Source organism: Stegodyphus dumicola, chromosome X1 (genome assembly GCF_044657685.1).
Source record: "Stegodyphus dumicola isolate Sdum_Otavi_A_Nest chromosome X1, ASM4465768v1".
Lineage (NCBI taxonomy): Eukaryota > Metazoa > Arthropoda > Arachnida > Araneae > Eresidae > Stegodyphus > Stegodyphus dumicola.
The window spans coordinates 135,667,602-135,681,500 of NC_140780.1; positions in this window are offsets into that span (position 1 = coordinate 135,667,602).

Genomic DNA, 13,899 nt, shown 5'->3' on the forward strand with positions numbered 1-13,899 from the left:
AACTTCATTTAAAAAGACCTTTGAAACTCTGAAACTTCTTAACCCTTTGAAAAGAAAAATGTCTCTTTCAAGACGACGACTCTAAAACGTTTTATTGTTTTTTTTCCCTTTCTAGATCTTCCCTGTTATACATATATACCTTTTCGACTCTTTTTTTTTGCTCCTGTTTGTGGAAGACATCACCGTATTCATCGCCATGGCGTGTTCAGAAAACTTTATCGTGCTCGATCTAGAGTGTTTCCAGTCCTACAACCACAAGAAGGGTGAATTTACCTACGTTTTAAAAGAATTGGGCTATGCGAGAAAAGATTTTTTGACCGTGGGATCGTTGACGTTTGCTCCTCCTCAACCCTTCCACCAACTGAGTGACAAAAACCAAAAGACGAATGCCTGGCTGACGAGAAACCGTCACGGACTTCGTTGGAACGAGGGTCGTATTCCCTACAACCATTTAGGACGCATTCTCCAATCGCTCACTCACAGCTTCTCCACGATTTATGTGGTGGGATGCCAGAAAGCTAAATTCTTTGCTAAAGCCTTGGATTATCAAAAACCCGTGACGGAAATTTATGTGCCAGATGGAATCATTTGGAAGTATCGGGAAAAATGTGCCCGACATCATCAAAGGAGGAAATATTTCCATTGTGCCGAAAACAGAGTGCGCAACTATCGATGGCATATTACGGAAGGAGATTTTCATATCAATCACGTCTATCCAGACGGAACGGAGAAAGAGGAGAGGATCCAGGGGGAAGCAGACAATCCTCTGCAAGCTTTTGATAAGGCCTACGATCAGTTAGAGAAGGATCCGTCCCCAAAAGCGTACGATAACCTCATCCAGAAATGGGATAATCTGTCCTGTTTCCAAGTGATGGAACATCCGGATGAGCATACGCCTTTCCATTTGATGGGCTCTTCTACTTCTTCTTTGTCGTCAACTTCCTCCAATAACTCGAGGAAGACGGAGGGTTGGGAAGACATACCTGAAAATATTCCCCATTACGATCCAGCAGCCTGTTGGGACGAACCTTCCAAAGAATCTCATGAGACCCCCAAAATATCTTCAGAGGATCCAAAGACAAAATCCACTGAGTGTTGGGACGATGAACGGACGACTCATGCTCCAAAATCCACTAAGACTATGTCCACTGAGTGTTGGGACAATGAACGGACGACTACTGAGACTATGTCCACTGAATGTTGGGACAATGAACGGACGACTCATGCTCCAAAATCTACTGAGACTATGTCCACTGAATGTTGGGACAATGAACTGACGACCCATGCTCCAAAATCTACTGAGACTAGGTCCACTGAGTGTTGGGACGATGAAACCGAAAAGACGACAGAGAATTGGGATGACCGTTCTCAAAAGTATTTGAATTGATATATACATAAACTCAGGAGAAAAAAAAAGAAAAGATTTTTAGAAATAAGTAGGGAAAGGTTCTGCGCTTTCCCTATATTTATGGAAATGGACTAAGAAGAGAGAGAGACGAATCAGGAGACCAAAAAAATGAGTCTTGGAAGGAATGAGTGCAAATGCATTCGATTCCTTCCGAGACCCATTTTTTTGGGTCCCTCTCTCATCCAATCTTGGAAAAGAACTTTGTCCTATTTTTCTAGGTCCATTCAAAAAGAAATGAATCTATCCATAAATTTTCTTAAAAGAAAAAAACAAAAAGATCCTTTACCTCGTGACGGTCCAAAGTCGAGAATCTTGGAAAAAGTCATCCACTCTCCATCCAGTCAAGCTTCTCTGTAGAAAATCTAGTAGGTGCATCTGCATTCTTGAACACCCGGCAGTTATTATTGGACGCGAAACGTCGAATGCTGAAATAGTTAACAGTGAGCCCATTCTTAAAGAAACGGGGATGTTTTATTCATCCAGTCGAGTGCGGAAAAATTTCTGAGAGCCGGAGAAAAATTTCTCTGGTTGAAAAAAAAAATACCTCCCTTTTAGTCTGAAAATTGATGTCTTCAATTTTTCAAAAATTGAAGACATCAATTTTCAAATTTTCAGACTAAAAAGGGGGGTAATTTATTTTTCTAATTGCATCCAATGTAAGATCCAAGTCACGGTTTGTGTTTTCAAAAAAATTGAAGACATCAATTTTTAGACTAAAAGCTTTCTTTTTTTTTTTTTTTCATATCTAACTTTGAGCCACAGAAATTTTTTTCCGGCTCTCAGAAACTTTTCCCAGCCGACTCGATGTGAATAAAACTTTACTGTTTTTTAAGAATGTTATTTAATGGATCGATTTCAACCTATCGAGTTTCGCTTGAGTTCCGGCCGTGCTGTGGGCCCACCTGGATACAAGTTTTCCCCTTTTGGAATAGAATAAAACTTTACTGTTTTTTAAGAATGTTATTTAATGGATCGATTTCAACCTATCGAGTTTCGCTTGAGTTCCGGCCGTGCTGTGGGCCCACCTGGATACAAGTTTTCCCCTTTTGGAATAGAATAAAACTTTACTGTTTTTTAAGAATGTTATTTAATGGATCGATTTCAACCTATCGAGTTTCGCTTGAGTTTTAGATGTGAATAAAACTTTACTGTTTTTTAAGAATGTTATTTAATGGATCGATTTCAACCTATCGAGTTTCGCTTGAGTTCCGGCCCTGCTGTGGGCCCACCTGGATACAAGTTTTCCCCTTTTGGAATAGAATTTCCGTCAAGGTAGGCTACTTTTCCTCTTTTTGCATTTTTCATGTCATTTCATTTGTATTACAATATACTGAATACGGGCGTTCGAACTGATTTCTAGGCTATTTCTATACAAATGGAGCTCGATCCAAGAAAGAAATGATGTCTTTTTTTTATTTTGTGGACTGCCAATTTGTATTGGAATATACTGAAAACGGGTGTTTGAGTCGGTTTTCAGTATATTTCAATACAAATGGAGCTCGATCCAAGAAAGAAATGATGTCTTTTTTTTATTTTGTGGACTGCCAATTTGTATTGGAATATACTGAAAACGGTTGTTTGAGTCGGTTTTCAGTATATTTCAATACAAATAGAGCTCGATCCAAGAAAGAAATGATGTCTTTTTTTTAATTTGTGGACTGCCAATTTGTATTGGAATATACTGAAAACGGTTGTTTGAGTCGGTTTTCAGTATATTTCAATACAAATAGAGCTCGATCCAAGAAAGAAATGATGTCTTTTTTTTATTTTGTGGACTGCCAATTTGTATTGGAATACACTGAAAACGGGTGTTTGAGTCGGTTTTCAGTATATTCCAATACAAGTGGAGCTCGATCCAAGAAAAAAATGATGTCTTTTTTTTATTTTGTGGATTGCCAATTTTGTATTCGAATATACTGAAAACGGGTGTTTGAGTCGGTTTTCAGTATATTCCAATACAAGTGGAGCTCGATTCAAGAAAAAAATGATGTCTTTTTTTTATTTTGTGGATTGCCAATTTTGTATTGGAATATACTGAAAACGGGTGTTCACGTCGGTTTTCAGTATATTCCAATACAAGTGGAGCTCGATCCAAGAAAAAAATGATGTCTTTTTTTTATTTTGTGGACAGCCAATTTTGTATTGGAATATACTGAAAACGGGCGTTCACGTCGGTTTTCAGTATATTCCAATACAAGTGGAGCTCGATCCAAGAAAAAAAATGATGTCTTTTTTTTTATTTTGTGGACAGCCAATTTTGTATTGGAATATACTGAAAACGGGCGTTCACGTTGGTTTTCAGTATATTTCAATACAAATGGAGCTCCATCCAAGAAAAAAATGATGTCTTTTTTTTTATGTTGTGGACAGCCAATTTTGTATTGGAGTATACTGAAAACGGGCATTCGTGTCGGTTTTCAGTATATTCTAATACAAATGGAGCTCTATCCAAAGAAAAAAATGATGTCTTTTTTTATGTTGTGGACAATCAATTTTGTATTGGAATATGCTGAAAACGGGCGTTCGAGTCCTTTTTCCGACTATTTCTATACACATTCCACTATATTAAAATGACGTCATGGTTGAGTCCAAACAGAGTCGTCCCCGGACAGAGTCGTCTCCGGACAAAGTCGTCCCCGGACAATTTTATACCGAATTTGTATAGAAATATACTTAAAATGGGCTTGGAGGGGGGGGCGCTTTCTAGTATATTCCTATATACATTCGGTTGCATTCAGAAACAAAAAGAATGTCTTTTTGAATGGACAGGATGACTATGGAAACCGGATCTCTCTCTCTCCCAAGATTGGATGAGAGAGTGCCTCCTATTTGTATTGTAATATACTGAAAACGGGCTTTCGAGTCAATTTCTAGACTATTTCTATACAAATGGAGCTCTATTTACGAAAAAAATTATTTCTTTTTTATTGTGTGGACAGCCCTATTTGTATTGCAATATACTGAAAACAGGCGTTCGAGTCGGTTTCTAAACTCTTCCTATACAAATTCCACCATCTATATAGAAATGATGTCATCGTTGAGTCCAAACAAAGTCGTCCTCGGACAATCTTGATGACCAGACATATTGCCTTTTCAACAGCCCACATTATTCTGAACAAAAACGTGGAATACTTTTATAGAAAAGAGAAGAATTGAAAGTGAAAGTCAAAAAGCAAAATGGGATCGGCTGGGAAAAATTTCTGAGAGCCGAGAAAAAAATTCTGAGTCAAATATATATATATATATATATATATATATATATATATTATATAATATATATTATATAATATATATTATATAATATATATTATATAATATATATTATATAATATATATTATAAATACTTTTTGTTAATTTTTATCATGTCTTCTAGACATGATAAAAATTAACTATCCCCTTTTGTCTAGGAATGTTGTCTCACCGTTTCTAAAAATAGACCATGACTCATCCTTTCTAAATAATTGAATTCCAAGAAAAGAATGGGTTCTGGTCTATTTTTAGAAACGGTGAGACAACATTCCCAGACAAAAGGGGGTACATTGAGTCTGTGCTGTAGACCCTGAACAACCTATCGGTCACCGGTAATATATCTGGAAGGACCCCAAAAAGCTATCCACTGTCGTTGGAATTGTGTTCACTGGAGGCTATTTCTTTTTTTGCAATCTCGCTTTTAGTTTTCTCTGAGATTCTTTAGAAATGAGTGGAGATGGGTAGCGTGAAGCGGGGGACACCTGGATCAGGATTCCCGATTAGGTTAGAGAGGGAGGCGTGTTGCCTTTTCAACAGCCCACAGTGTTCTGAACAGAAACGTGGAATGCTTTTATAGAGAAGAGAACAGTTGAAAGTGAAAGTCGAAAAACGAAATGAGATCGGCTGGCAAAATATTTTCAGAGCTCAGAAAAAAATTCTGAGATGTAAAAAAAAAAAAAAAAAAAAACTTTTTGTTAATTTTTATCATGTCTTCTAGACATGATAAAAATTAACTGATCCCCCTTTTGTCTGGGTATGTTGTCTCACCGTTTCTAAAAATAGACCAGAACCCAGTCTTTTCTTGGAATTCTATTCTTTAAAAGGATGAGTCATGGTCTATTTTTAGAAAGTGGGAGACAACATTCCCAGACAAAAGGGGGTGAGTTAATTTTTATCATGTCTAGAAGACATGATAAAAATTAAAAAAAAGTTTTTTTTTTTTTTTTTTTTTTTTTTTTACATCTTAGAATTTTTTTCTGAGCTCTGAGAAATTTTTCCTAGCCGATCCCTTTTTCGTTTTTCGACTTTCACTTTCAACTCTTCTTTTTTCTATAAAAGCATTCCACGTTTCTGTTCAGAACAGTGTCTCTCTCTACCCAAATCTGAAACCCTAGTCACGAGAGAATATGAGACTAGAAAAAGAGTTTAGCTTATTGATCTAAAAAATGTCCCATGCTAGAACTCAGAATTATAATCAGAGCCGGGCTTTCCAGTATCCACGTCCAAGATTTTAGATTTGCCATGGGTGACATGTTCCCAAATTCATAAATTCTTCAATTATAGTCCCCTTCTTTGACAAATGGCTAAGAAATTCTTAAAGAATATCATGATAAAGATTTAGCTATCTATATATAACATTATGTTTTCTTTTCAAAAAAAATCCAGTCTTGATCGAAATGGACTTTACGCACAATTTATTGTGTCCCCACCTTTCCAAGATTGGCTTGAAGAAGTGATAAAAAAAATGCGTCTGGAAGGAAACGGGTGCATTTCGAGAAAAAAAAGAGGACCCTCTTTTTCTCGCAATGCACCCGTTTCCTTCCAGACCCATTTCTTTTGCCTCCTCAGAACTCTCTTTCTTTTCTCCTCCCTCTCTCTCTTAAGAGGGATTGAAAGAAAGAGGCTAGATGGAAAAGTTTCTTTTTTTTTTTCTTTCGAGAAGATAAAAAAAAATTTGGAGGAGGAGCAAGTTTTTTTTGGGTGGTGGTGGTGGTTTTTTTTAGAAGGTGATAACTTTAGTGACATTTAAAGAGACCACCAGAGGATCCGTTTGAGTCTCGACGACCTTTTCTTGACGGGGGTCTGTCTGGCAATAAGCGCTGGCATATTGTTTAGGGAGAGTAGAAGAGTCCGTCATGCCTGGATGCGGCGGTATGTAGCGCACTCCCAGATTAAAGAGGGTGATGAAGGGAAATCTCTCCCCCGGATAGAGCAGTCGGTAAGCGGGTTGATTGGGTACAACTCGAACCAGCGGCTGAGTTAAAATGCTATACACCCAGGCCAGAAACTGATTATTTTTAGGATTCTTTTCGGCCAGATGTAACATTTCTTCGCTGGAGAGGACATATCCCTCTTGAGAACTCCCGAGACTTTCGAGATCTTTTTTTTCCTGAAGACGTGGTGTTCGTCGAAAAACACGAAGAGAATGTCCCAGGTTCTTTTACTGGAAGTATGAATCAGAGGCAAAATGTCCGTAGCGTTCCAAAACAATCTTCCGTCATCCACATAACAGCGAATGCTCACAAACTCATTATATAAGACGCGGATCATCATCTTGAGTAGAAATACAGCTACGCACAGCAGTCTCTCTCTATGGGAAATAGAGTCTGTCTTCCACTCGCCTCTCTATATATACGAGAAGACCACGTGATGGGCGACGTGACGGTTGACTTCTAGAAATACAAAATCAACTTTGTCTACCTCTCTCTCTCTCTCTCTATGACCTTCTATTTTTTTCCTAAAGGACACCCCGTGACCTTTTCAAAGGTCATGGGATTGAGAGGAACGAAAAAACAACCATCCTTTGTATACTACCTATGACCTTCTCCTAGAGACCCCTGTCATTTTCTTCTCGAGAGCTACGTGATGAAAGCTTTTTTTTTATTCTAGAGTTTATCAACTTTGTAGACACATGACCCCGTCACCTTCTCAAAGGTTATGTCGTATGGAATGGGACCCTTTTGGTTTTTTCTTTTGAGGAAATAAAAAATAAAACAACTTTATAATCATCTCTCTATGACCTTCACAAACACTCATGTTTTATCAATTTTTTTATTTTAGAATTCATCAACCTTGTTCCTCCTCCCCTCTCCCTCTCTCTCTCTGAGGAGTCTATATAAACGGATCGCCAGCGAGCTCTTGTTCATATCAGACAAGTGTTTCGCCTTCAGAACGGAAAAAAAACAAAAGCCATGCTGCTCAAACTGGAATATAACGATGACTATTACGTGCACGCGTATGTGGATCTAGGATTCCTGTACTGGAATTCCAAAGATATCTTGACTCTCTTGCCTACGAACGTCTCGCATAGGACGAGTGTTCTCCAAGTCTTTTTTCCTAATCGACACCATTTTCTTCGACTAGGCGATTTGGACAACTACTCCAAAGAATGGGGTCATCCGAACCAGATTGTCCTCACTTCGAATGAAGCGGCCTTCGTCGCTTCGAAATCCCTGCATAACAAGTCGCTCTTCCCTTGGATGTGTAAAATATTCATGAGACCTCTGACGAAAATTGAGGAGGACGGGGAAACGTATATCACCCTCCGAGAGACTGTGCAAGACGAACAAGAAAGCAAAACGAGTCCTCTCTTTTTCATCACTCAATTCGGGATCCATCATCTCCCCAAAATCATCCAGAGACATCAAGCCTTCGTTGAAAAGTATCAGAAAGAGGATGATGGTGATGATGATGATGATGATGATGCGCTATGGTCTCCAGTCGCTTAAAGAAGGGGAAACGTTCTCCGCTTTCCCTATACCATAGACTGGAGAGTTGAATCAGGAGACCAAAAATATGGGTCTTGGAAGGAATGAGTGCATTTCGAGATGCATTCGATTCCTTCCGAGACCCATTTTTTTGGGCCACTCTCTCCTCCAATATTGGGAGAGAGAGAAAAGACATTTATCATCTCCTGTCCACCCAAAAAGAAATTATGTATTTTTGTTTTTCTGGATGCGGCCGAATTTGTAGATGAATCGTCCAGAAACCGGCCCTCAAGCCCATTTTCAGACTATTTCTATACATATTCGGTCATCAAGATGGTCCGGGGACGACTTTGTTTGGAAATCATTTCTATATAGATAGTGGAATTTGTATAGGAAGAGTTTAGAAACCGACTCGAACGCCTGTTTTCAGTATATTGCAATACAAATAGGGCTGTCCACACAATAAAAAAGAAATAATTTTTTTCGTAAATAGAGCTCCATTTGTATAGAAATAGTCCAGAAATTGACTCGATAGCCCGTTTTCAGTATATTACAATACAAATAGGGGCCGCTCTCTCATCCAATCTTGGGAGAGAGAGAGAGAGAGAGAGAGATCCGGTTTCCATAGTCATCCTGTCCATTCAAAAAGACATTCTTTTTGTTTCTGAATGCAACCGAATGTATATAGGAATATACTAGAAAGCGCCCCCCTCCAAGCCCATTTTAAGTATATTTCTATACAAATTCGGTATAAAATTGTCCGGGGACGACTTTGTCCGGAGACGACTCTGTCCGGGGACGACTCTGTTTGGACTCAACCATGACGTCATTTTAATATAGTGGAATGTGTATAGAAATAGTCGGAAAAAGAACTCGAACGCCCGTTTTCAGCATATTCCAATACAAAATTGATTGTCCACAACATAAAAAAAGACATCATTTTTTTCTTGGATAGAACTCCATTTGTATTAGAATATACTGAAAACCGACTCGAACGCCCGTTTTCAGTATATTCCAATACAAAATTGGCTGTCCACAACATAAAAAAAAGACATCATTTTTTTCTTGGATGGAGCTCCATTTGTATTGAAATATACTGAAAACCGACTCGAACGCTCGTTCTCAGTATACTCCAATACAAAATTGGCTGTCCACAACATAAAAAAAAGACATCATTTTTTTCTTGGATGGAGCTCCATTTGTATTGAAATATACAGAAAACCAACGTGAACGCCCGTTTTCAGTATATTCCAATACAAAATTGGCTGTCCACAAAATAATAAAAAGACATAATTTTTTTCTTGGATCGAGCTCCACTTGTATTGGAATATACTGAAAACCGACGTGAACGACCGTTTTCAGTATATTCCAATACAAAATTGGCTGTCCACAAAATAAAAAAAAGACATCATTTTTTTCTTGGATCGAGCTCCACTTGTATTGGAATATACTGAAAACCGACGTGAACACCCGTTTTCAGTATATTCCAATACAAAATTGGCAATCCACAAAATAAAAAAAAGACATCATTTTTTTCTTGAATCGAGCTCCACTTGTATTGGAATATACTGAAAACCGACTGAAACACCCGTTTTCAGTATATTCCAAAACAAAATTGGCAATCCACAAAATAAAAAAAAGACATCATTTTTTTCTTGGATAGAGCTCCACTTGTATTGGAATATACTGAAAACCGACTCAAACACCCGTTTTCAGTATATTCCAATACAAATTGGCAGTCCACAAAATAAAAAAAAGACATCATTTCTTTCTTGGATCGAGCTCCATTTGTATTGAAATATACTGAAAACCGACTCAAACACCCGTTTTCAGTATATTCCAATACAAATTGGCAGTCCACAAAATAAAAAAAAAACATCATTTCTTTCTTGGATCGAGCTCTATTTGTATTGAAATATACTGAAAACCGACTCAAACACCCGTTTTCAGTATATTCCAATACAAATTGGCAGTCCACAAAATAAAAAAAAAGACATCATTTCTTTCTTGGATCGAGCTCCATTTGTATAGAAATAGCCTCGAAATCAGTTCGAACGCCCGTATTCAGTATATTGTAATACAAATGAAATGACATGAAAAATGCAAAAAGAGGAAAAGTAGCCTACCTTGACGGAAATTCTATTCCAAAAGGGGAAAACTTGTATCCAGGTGGGCCCACAGCAGGGCCGGAACTCAAGCGAAACTCGATAGGTTGAAATCGATCCATTAAATAACATTCTTAAAAAACAGTAAAGTTTTATTCTATTCCAAAAGGGAAAAACTTGTATCCAGGTGGGCCCACAGCACGGCCGGAACCCAAGCGAAACTCGATAGGTTGAAATCGATCCATTAAATAACATTCTTAAAAAACAGTAAAGTTTTATTCACATCGAGTCGGCTGGGAAAAGTTTCTGAGAGTCGGAAAAAAATTTCTGTGGCTCAAAGTTAGATATGAAAAAAAAAAAAAAAAAAAAAAAAACCCTTTTAGTCTAAAAATTGATGTCTTCAATTTTTTGAAAACACAAACCGTGACTTGGATCTTACATTGGATGCAATTAGAAAAATAAATTACCCCCTTTTTAGTCTGAAAATTTGAAAATTGATGTCTTCAATTTTTGAAAAATTGAAATAAAACATCCCCGTTTCTTTCAGAATGGGCTCACTGTTAACTATTTCAGCATTCGACGTTTCGCGTCCAATAATAACTGCCGGGTGTTCAAGAATGCAGATGCACCTACTAGATTTTCTACAGAGAAGCTTGACTGGATGGAGAGTGGATGACTTTTTCCAATATTCTCGACTTTAGACCGTCAAGAGGTAAAGGATCTTTTTGTTTTTTTCTTTTAAGAAAATTTATGGATAGATTCATTTCTTTTTGAATGGACCTAGAAAAATAGGACAAAGTTCTTTTCCAAGATTGGATGAGAGAGGGACCCAAAAAAATGGGTCTCGGAAGGAATCGAATGCATTTGCACTCATTCCTTCCAAGACCCATTTTTTTGGTCTCCTGATTCGTCTCTCTCTCTTCTTAGTCCATTTCTATAAATATAGGGAAAGCGGAGAACCTTTCCCTACTTATTTCTAAAAATCTTTTCTTTTTTTTTTCTCCTGAGTTTATGTATATATCAATTCAAATACGTTTGAGAACGGTCATCCCAATTCTCTGTCGTCTTTTCGGTTTCATCGTCCCAACACTCAGTGGACATAGTGTCAGTAGATTTTGGAGCATGGGTCGTCAGTTCATTGTCCCAACATTCAGTGGACATAGTGTCAGTAGATTTTGGAGCATGAGTCGTCCGTTCATTGTCCCAACACTCAGTGGACATAGTCTTAGTGGATTTTGGAGCATGAGTCGTCCGTTCATCGTCCCAACACTCAGTGGATTTTGTCTTTGGATCCTCTGAAGATATTTTGGGGGTCTCATGAGATTCTTTGGAAGGTTCGTCCCAACAGGCTGCTGGATCGTAATGGGGAATATTTTCAGGTATGTCTCCCCAACCCTCCGTCTTCCTCGAGTTATTGGAGGAAGTTGACGACAAAGAAGAAGTAGAAGAGCCCATCAAGTGAAAACGCGTATGCTCATCCGGATGTTCCATCACTTGGAAACAGGACAGATTATCCCATTTCTGGATGAGGTTATCATACGCTTTTGGGGACGGATCCTTCTCTAACTGATCGTAGGCCTTATCAAAAGCTTGCAGAGGATTGTCTGCTTCCTCCTGGATCCTCTCCTCTTTCTCCGTTTCGTCTGGATAGACGTGATTGATATGAAAATCTCCTTCCGTAATATGCCATCGATAGTTGCGCACTTTGTTTTCGGCACAATGGAAATATTTCCTCCTTTGATGATGTCGGGCACATTTTTCCCGATACTTCCAAATGATTCCATCTGGCACATAAATTTCCGTCACGGGTTTTTGATAATCCAAGGCTTTAGCAAAGAATTTAGCTTTCTGGCATCCCACCACATAAATCGTGGAGAAGCTGTGAGTGAGCGATTGGAGAATGCGTCCTAAATGGTTGTAGGGAATATGACCCTCGTTCCAACGAAGTCCGTGCCGGTTTCTCGTCAGCCAGGCATTCGTCTTTTGGTTTTTGTCACTCAGTTGGTGGAAGGGTTGAGGAGGAGCAAACGTCAACGATCCCACGGTCAAAAAATCTTTTGTCGCATAGCCCAATTCTTTTAAAACGTAGGTAAATTCACCCTTCTTGTGGTTGTAGGACTGGAAACCCTCTAGATCGAGCACGATAAAGTTTTCTGAACACGCCATGGCGATGAATACGGTGATGTCTTCCACAAACAGGAGCAAAAAAAAAGAGTCGAAAAGGTATATATGTATAACAGGGAAGATCTAGAAAGGGAAAAAAAAACAATAAAACGTTTTAGAGTCGTCGTCTTGAAAGAGACATTTTTCTTTTCAAAGGGTTAAGAAGTTTCAAAGTTTCAAAGGTCTTTTTAAATGAAGTTATGATTATTATGATTATTAAAAAAACTAAGAATCAAATCGATTTTATAGATAACCATATTCATAGGACCAAAGGGACTTACCAGCTCAGTTCACGTCTTCTTCTGTTCTCTGAAGAAATCTCGCGGAGGACACACACTTTTATACTCGCGCGACATCTGTCGGGATCGCGACCCCATCTAAATGTCAGGGTCATTCCAACCTCTTAAAAGGATCGGGATGAAAGAAACACTTTGATAAAAAATATATTTATGAAAAGATATCTGAGGGTCGTGAGAACATTTTCTCTCCCCACCCCCCCCGCCTATTTCAAAAAAAAAAAAGTCTTTCTTGGATCGCGTCAAGATTACAAAACAACTCACAGGACTTGTTTATCTCGATCTCGTCAGGGTCACCGTTTCACATAAGAAGATGGATGGACCCTGAACTTTAGACATGATAAAAATTAACTCTACCCGCCTTTTGTCTGGGAATAGGGTCTCACCGTTTCTAAAAATAGACCAGATCCCATTCTTGGAATTCTATTCTTTAGGAAAGGAGGAGTGATGGTCTATTTTTAGAAAGTGTGAGACAACATTCCCAGACAAAAGGGGGGTAAAGTTAATTTTTATCATGTCTAAAGTTCAGGGTCGATCGATCTTCTTATGTGAAACGGTGACCCTGACGAGTTCGAGATAAACAAGTCCTGTGAGTTGTTTTGTAATCTTGACGCGACCCAAGAAAGACTTTTTTTAAATTTTATTTTATTTATTTATTTTTTTTTAAAGTCTAAAAAATTTTTCTGAAAGAGATCAGAAAGATTTTTCCTCCCAATCTTTTTCGACGATGGAAAGGAAAAAACTACTGATCCGATCTCCCTACGCTTTAGGGAAAAAAACAAAAAAAATACTTATGAAATATTCATGTGTTGAAATTGGCTATTCAAATAAGTGACATTTTGTTTCTCATTGGAACTGTTCAACGGCGAGTCCACTCGTCTCATTCTTTGGGGTAGGGGATGAAAGTACAGCGGTTTGTTGAAATCGATGATAATTTCCTCTTTAGTCGGCGGAACTGTAAATCTATCCCGTCTTAACTCTTCTAATCTCTTTGAAAGTCTTTCCACTTGCTCTGCTAAGGTTTCCTCGGTACTCATGGTCTCTCTTAGTTTAGGGAAGTCTTGACGTATTGGCTAGACAACAGAGGGTCTTTTTCTCTCTATACATATATCATGTGGGAGAGTGTGATTTATAAATCCTTGTGAAATCTTTCTACGTCTTGTGTAACTTGGAAGATTCGTCTTGTGTAACTTGGAAAATTCTTCTTCTTCTCGTCGATTGGGGTGGAGTTATGGAAAAGAAATGGGAT